We start from the raw sequence: 8,450 nt of genomic DNA on the forward strand, positions 1-8,450 counted from the left end.
ATTGTACATTAATTAATTACTGGTGTTACAAAATCTTTATGTGCTTAATAGCTATTTATATTTCTTTCTTTCTTTCTTTCTTTCTTTCTTTCTTTCTTTCTTTCTTTCTTTCTTTCTTTCTTTCTTTCCTTCCTTCTTTCTTTCTTTCTCTCTTTCTTCTTTTTTCTTTTTTTTTTTTTTTGAGACAGAATTTCACTCTGTTGCCCAGGCTGGAGCACAGTGGTGCGATCTTGGCTCAAGGCAACCTCCACCTCCCAGGTTCAAGCGATTCTCCTGCCTCAGCCTCCTGGGTAGCTGGGACTACGGGCACCTGCCACCACGCCCGGCTAATTTTTTTACTATTTTTTGAAGAGATGAGGTTTCACTGTGTTAGTCAGGATGGTTTCGATCTCTTAACTCTGTGATCCACCCACCTCGGTCTCCCAAAGTGCTGGGATTAGAGGTGTGAGCCACCGCGCCTGGCCCATTTATGTTTCTTTTTCTGTAAAGTGCTTAAAGAATTTTGGCCATTTTTCCTATCGCATAGCTAATGATTTATCTACCTGACTTGAAAGTGATCTTTGTGTAACAGTGCTTGTTTTAAACATTGTATTTTATTTTATCATTTGTTTTATACATTCGGTTATGAAATTATTGATAGGTTTAAAATATTTATTTACATCTCGACATCTTTCCCTTTAGGAATTATATAATGCACCTAGAGACTCATCTTCCATTCCTAAATATATTGATATTCATCTGCTATTTTTTCTCATCTTTTGAATGAATTTAATTTTTACATCTGATGTTTTAACATATAAGTGCATTATTTCTAAAATTTTAATAAAGTCTAGTATTTTGTTCCTGAGAAGTTAACCTAATACTGCTAATATCATTTAGAGAGTAAGCATTTATTTCTCCACTGATTTGTTATATCATATTTTTATCATAGCCAAATGTGATGTGTGCTGAAGCCTATTTCTGATTAATCAGTCTATTGAGTCTCCTAGTAACTCTTGAAACATGACTATACTGTTTAGATCTTTGTTAGTAAATCTTAAAAACTACAGAATTATTTCATTATTTTAAAAATTATTTTTTAGTTTTTGAATCCCACCTATTCTTCCAAATTACCTCTGTCAGTTCCCAAATAAATCCCATTAGTATTTTGCTTGGAATTTTGTTAAAATCAAAATGTAATTTGGGAAAAAATAACCTTCTCTACAAAATCTATACTTCCTATCAAACAAATATGTTATGTCTTATCTCTCTATACAGCTATTTTTTAATGTCACTGAATATTCTTTTTAATCTTTATGCTTTCTATAAGCATTTTCTATGTGTTTGCCACCTTGATAAGTCCTGTATATTATCTGTTTAAATTTTGTAATATCCCTGCCAGGTGAATATTGTTATTATAACCATTGTATAGAAGAGCAAGTTGGGAATTATAGATGTTAACTTTATTCAATGTCCCATGCCAGTGAGTGGCAGGGCAAGTTTTACCTTACTCTAAGCCTATAAACTAAACTACCATACCTGTTATCTTAGGAGGCAGTCCTTATCAGTAATTATAGGTAATAACTTATGAAGGAATTTTTAACCTGAAAATGTTACTCAATACAAAATAATGCTCATTGCATTAATAAGTGTAACAGTTTGACAATCTGTCCCACTTGCCTTTTTGTATAAAAAACGAATGATTTTCTGATAAAGACATTACATTTTTAATTATTTCTGTGGCTTATGATGTTTATCAGCCTTTTTACTTAGAACAGGATTATTCAACTTGAATTTATTATAATATTACACAGATAAGGCCAAGCAGAAAAAAGGGGTATATGCATTTTTAATCTCTATCATTTCAAAAGCATTCGAGCACAGAGTATCCGATCCCCAGTCTGTCGCCATACCCAGAGGTCATTTCAAATGACCATAGAAAATTAAACAATTTCTCATCACAGACTTGGCAAAACTCCACAGTGTCTAAGTTATTAGAGTAGCCTGGGAGGGTGACTCTTTTCTTAAACATTGTTCCTTACTTCAGTACAGTTGATTTTCAGCCATATAATTATTCCCATCAAGACTTTAATTTCAATTTGGATATTTTTGCCCTTCAAATTTCCCAGGTCTCCAAATACATACCACTTACTATGTTCTTAAATTCAAAAATAATCTCTGACTACCATTCTTCAGGTTAAGATTAAGTACAATTCAGGATAAAGCAACCACAACAACACGGCCAGTTTTGCACATTCTATTTTATTATTGTGTGAACTGTACTATGAAAATACTTTTTTTTCTGGCTTAAGCTTACAACTTGAATGTGAGTTCCCAAATACTGTCTTTTATTAATGGATGAAAGAAATCCATCAATGAATCTAGAATCAATACATTGATTTAAATACATATTTTTTATGGGGCAATTCACTTTTGCATCATTAATATACTATTTTTCAACTTCTCCACTGCCCAAGCAACTGTTTATTTTCTAGAATTTCACTTTGTGTAACTGAAATCCCAATGAGAAGTGACTTGCTTCTGAGTCTTTGTGTACATTGCTGAAGTGGTTTTGATTCCTCATATTTGAATCATGACACTGAGCTGCGTTTTCTACTTTTGATCGCAGAGGAAAAGTGGTATCTATGGCAACAGAAAAGTGGAAGTGTGGCTCCTGGCAGGGTTTTCATGTGACAAAAATGATAGCCATCTTTGTTAAGTAATACTATGTTAAGATGCTATCTTTTGTGTCAAATTTACTGTGATATCCAAAATTGGGGAATTACAACTTGAAAGAAAAAGATAGCTCACCAATTAAAGTGTATATTATAGAGTCTTTAGACTGAGTTTCTGTGACCTGCCTTTCAGCCCAGTGCTTCATTTATACAGCAGCACGGACTTGTGTTCCCAATTCATGATTAGGTAATTAAAAGATGTCAGCCTTGAGTCATGACCCAATCTATTTTTTATAAAAGTGATCAAAATTGCAATATGAGGGGAATTTTGACTTCTTTCTCGTCCAATTTATTACAAAAATGAAAAGTTCAAGTTATTCAAAAGTTGTGATTAGCAAAATCCAATTAATATTATCAGTGGCCTCTTTTTCCACCTTTTAAAAAAAGAGTGACAACTATCTTCCTGGACATCCTCCACACACATACACAGAAAAACATCCCATATATTTTATTAAAGTTTCAGTTAACGTAGGTTTTGTCTTGTAAAACATTACATGATACCTACCCTTTCTCCTCTTTCCCCAGTCCCTTAGCAACCACCATTAATTTTTCTGTCTTTATGAGTATGCTAGACATTTTACGTAAATAAGACCATACAGTATTTGTCCTTTTGTGACTGACTTATTTCACTTAGCATAATGTCCGGAAGGTTCACCCATATGTCAGAATTTCCTCCCTTTACATGGCTGAATAATATTTAATTGTGTATATAAACCTCCATTTGTTTATGCATTCATCCACTGATGGAAACACGGGCTTTGGCTATTGTGAATGATGCTGCTATGAACATGGGTGTCTTTTCAAGTCTCTGTGTTCAATTTTTTGGGTGTATACCCAGAATTGTAATTGCTGTATCATATGGTAATTCTCTTTTTTCATATTTTGAAGAATGACCATACAGTTTTCCATAGACGCTGCACTGTAGGAATATCTTATACTCCCACAAGCAATGCATAAGTATTCCAGTTTATCCATATCTTTGCCAATATTTGTTTCCCATAGGCACCACAGCTTAAAACGTATCTCAGTATTTGAGAATGATGTAATGGTTGATTAATATGGCCTCTGGTATCAAAGTGCTTAGGTTCAAAACCCAGATCTGTATGACACTGGCAGTATTTAACTTCTTTGAATTTCGGGTTTGCTATGGATAAATAAGGATAATAGCATATACTGTTTGAATATACTTTTGTGAGAGAAAAATGGGATATTGCATTACAAAGACTTAGTACAATGATTGCAATTTATTTAGTCTTCAATATTGGTTATGTATAAGTGTCATTAATTACTCAATGACACAATTAGATAATACTATAATTATTTTAAAGATAGAGAGGTTGAGTAAGTAGCTCAATGTCATGGACCCAATAAATAGTGAAAAAAAAAAAAAAAGATTCAAACTGTGGGCAAAGGCCATATCCTTGGTCTACTAGGCTTATAATTCTGTAAGTGAAGGTAAGTGAAAGTAAATGAGAATATTAATGTCTGAAGATCTCAGTTTCACATGATAGGAAACCAGAAAGAAAAATTATAGTTCATTTAACTCATTCAAATCCTTCTCTGTTTCAAAGCTCCAGCTCCTTCATCACCACTGCCATGAGGACTTAACAGTCAGCCTCTCACTTATGGATTTCTTTCCCATTTTCTGTATCATTCTTTGTATTCAAATCACTCATCAAATATTTGTTATTAATTTTTTTGTGTTTTCCTCTCTTACAACTTTACTAGATTCTTAAGAAATTATTGGATATATTTTATTCTTTCATGTTTCCTTACTTTTTAAGTAACATTTTTATTGAATAAACTGTTTGTAATAGTTTTCTGATAATAATATTTGACCGATCCTAATAAAATCCTGCTGTTTTTATAATATTTGCATATAGTTTTAAAAAGATTACTTAGAAAAGGAATGTTTATATTTAGAAAGAGATTTTTGCTGATTATCCCTTCTCTCCCTTAATTGACATTAGATGAAACAAGTATGATTACTTCACTTATATACAGAATTTCATACCTACAGAGGCCAAGTTACTTCAGTGATTGAATAGGTATGAGACAAAAGTTTTGCTTTCTTAAGATCAATTTTTCAACATTCCATTTATACTAAATTGCTCCTCCTATTGAAACTGTGCCCATATTGCAAGTTTGAATGTTTTACCTTATTTAAAGGCATCCATTCTGAAATAGTGTTTCTCAAGGCTTACTTTGTCGTGTGTGTGTGTGGATGTGTCTGTGTGTTTCAGGCACACACCATTGTGAAACTGGATCAGCTTTAGTAAGCTTCACTAAATTTTATTTTAATTGCATAGAAAATGAGAATAATCCTATCCATAGAACTGAAAATATTCAAAGTGATAACACATACAAAATATTCAGGACAATGTCAACCATATAATAAGCTCAAAATAAATGTTAGTAGTTAAAATAGTTTTAATGATTGTTCTAAATGGCATTTTTATCTAAATCTAGACTTCCACCTCTGTAGTTGGGATTGTATTAGCATATTTTAGGCTTTGATTCTTTAAATGAATCATACAATTTTGCTCGAAAAATGAAAGTTTCTAGTTTTGCTACCATATTACTTTTATTACTCCTGCTCCTACTACTTGGTTTTCCCATGTTGATGGCAACTAACTGCCCACAAGTAATAGAGACAGTGTTTGAGAGAAAATCAAGTAAAAAACTAGCATGGTAACTAGTGAACAAGTGAGGAGACTTTATGGCAAGTGAGAACCCAACAACCTTGATCCAATGTGGGCCTATACAAGTGCTAAAATCAGGCATACCATAAAACACAAATGATGGAGGTCACGAAGCAAAACTTTATCCTCATCAAATAAATATTGACTTTGATTTTTCTGAAAATATTAATGCATGCCTTTCATTATTATGAATTTTAAGATTTATAAATGATAAAAAAGGAAATATACATGATGTATATAATTAAGGCAGAAACTATGAATTTAAACTATATCAACTTCTTAAGGACTATTTGCTAATGAGAGTCGTAATTTATGAGTAATATGTAAAATATTTTTTTTTCCACTGGAAGAAAAATATCAAAGTAAAGTAGAAAACATATATAAACTGCCCTTTTAAAATGCTTGCAGATTTAGCTATCCCTCAAGTAGTTGTCATTCTGAAGAATAATGATTGAAAAATCTTTTTGGTAATGGCAGCATTTTGCATCAATAATTATTTGAAATAATGGATTAAGAAGCAGAATTTACTCATAAGTAACTGAGTCCCACCAATATAAGATATAGATAGACTCTGATAGATTACCCAGAATATTAACCAGGCAGACTTAACATAAGAAAAAAAGAATTATTAATTTTTACAGACACAATCACACAAACAAATATAGAACTCAGAGTCATTTTATAATTGATAGCAACAACTCTGCTAACAAATTATCAAATTATATATCAAAATTCATAAGAAATCTAATTCAACCACACATAAATATAAGATTTTTTATAATATCCAGAGATTCTTAACTAACTGTTAAGAAAACAGAACATTTAAAATTGAAATGGAGGCATGAGATATTTAAAATATTTACTGAAAACTAGTACAAATTATTTTCAGCATCAAATCAGGTTGCATTTCATTTAAGTGCCACAGGGTTTACAAGTTTTCTATTGATATTTTGGCTCATGTATTATTCCACTGGGAAGAATGAAGAAGTCAAAATGAGTTTTTTAAAAGTGAGTTTTAAAATAAAAAAGTTTCAATGGATTAAAGAACATTTGTATAGTTGTAACTTCTTCAGTCACTTGGGATCAAGCACAAAATCCAAAAGGCAGCTGCACAGCACAGATGAACAATTTTGTTCTCCACAATTACCTTGATTGTAGATAATCTAATTTGGACTGCTCTCTCTCTCCTCTCTCTCTGACTCTCTCTCTCTCTCTCTCTCTCTCTGTGTGTGTGTGTGTGTGTGTGTGTGTGTGTGTGTGTGTGTACCTAATCTTATATAAGGGTTGATGCTTTTGGTGGCTGAATTAGGCCAAAATAACAAAAGACAAAATAGCTAATAAGTAAGAAACATTATCAAGATTTAAAATCCACAATTGTACTCTATTTCTCCAAACCCAAGCTTTGATGAAAATTGTTTACTACATGGCTAAATTCTTATCCTGAAGGCATCTTCTGGGCTTTGAAGATTTTACCATAGTCTTAGAAATAAAAAATTGAGCAAATTGCAGTGCTTTTCTGTAATTTTGTAGAACAGGGTGTTTCAAGATAAATTATACCAGTGGACTATATCTGTTTTGTACCACAAAACACATGTAAAATACCTGTAATTTAGTCATTTCAAGGCATGCATGAAAAAGGTAATAAACACAAACACAGACATCCTAGTTTGCAGACATGCAGTCTTCACAAGTTAGAAAGATCTCAGGCTTACTAAATATCAAAGATGAAATCTGTACTGCACACCAAACTACTGAAAATTGCCTTCAAATTTAAGGTGCAATTTATTTCAAATGGGGTAAAGTTGTAGATGGAAGCATTGAAGCAGACAGAGTTACACCTAGACTTATTATTTCACATTTACAATACAAACCCACATAAAACGTTCATACAAACAATGTACGCTTCAAATACTGTTCATTCTTATTTAGTTTTTAATGGCTTAACAGTTCTAATATTTAATTTATATTAAAATCTTTATTTCAAAGCATATTTTGATCTTCAGAGGTTTTTAAATTCTGGATTTCCTTAAAATATTTTGGGGTGTTTATAAACATTTACTTATATTACGTTTTGTTTATGCCATTAAATCATAAGGCTCTCTTATTCCTTATAGTAAACTAAATTAAATGCTAATAGTTTTCATAAATTGGAATATATTTTTTTCTCTTTCAATTGACTAATAGTGATTCTGGTCTCATTTTCTTAAGAAGTATATGCAACCTCAGGCACAGCAGGCATGCAAAAAATGGATAACTCCAGTAAAATTAAATAACTGCAATATTTAGGTTTCCACAAAAAATGTTCTACTTACTTGTTTGAAGAACACATGAAACAATTCTCTCATGCTTAGTTGCCTAAGTTGGGAACCAGAGATTCAGTAGTGTCAATACTATTTTCTTATTTCAGCAACAGATATATCTAAATATGTGAAAAGGTTCACAAACATAATACATGTGCAACTTCAATATGGGAATCTTAATACAATAGAACATCGAACTAAGTCTCAGGAAAGCAAACTTTTTGTCTTCTACCTATTCAAAAGATTAAATTAACTTGGCCATTTCATTGACTTCTGTGGCTACGAGAATTCTACGTAACAATGTGAAAATAGCAATTGTCTTGCCTATGCCAATTAAGGGAAAGACAGGATAATCAGTAAAACTCACTTGTGGGTGAGAATAAAGTTAAGAGTAATAACATACATACAAAAGTAGAAGAGTTTTTACTTACAAAGCAAAAATGATTGAAGGTGTAATTAGAGACTTCAGGTTAGAGTCAATTTTATGGTACATCTTCTGACATTTTGTATTCCTCTTGTGACCTTGTCTACTTCTGTTCAAAGGTTCTGCCTTTCCTTAACAGCCTTATGTTTATTGCCACGATTCTCATGGCAGCCTCAGAAGAGCTTCTTTACGTGTAATATACTTCCACAAGGCCAGCTTCATGGGCTTGTGACCTGTGATGTCAGACAGGGCCTGTCATTTAGAAGGGCTTTGTGCTTGGTTTAATGTTGATACTGTTTTGAAATTTTTG

Source organism: Macaca nemestrina, chromosome 6 (assembly GCF_043159975.1).
Source record: "Macaca nemestrina isolate mMacNem1 chromosome 6, mMacNem.hap1, whole genome shotgun sequence".
Lineage (NCBI taxonomy): Eukaryota > Metazoa > Chordata > Mammalia > Primates > Cercopithecidae > Macaca > Macaca nemestrina.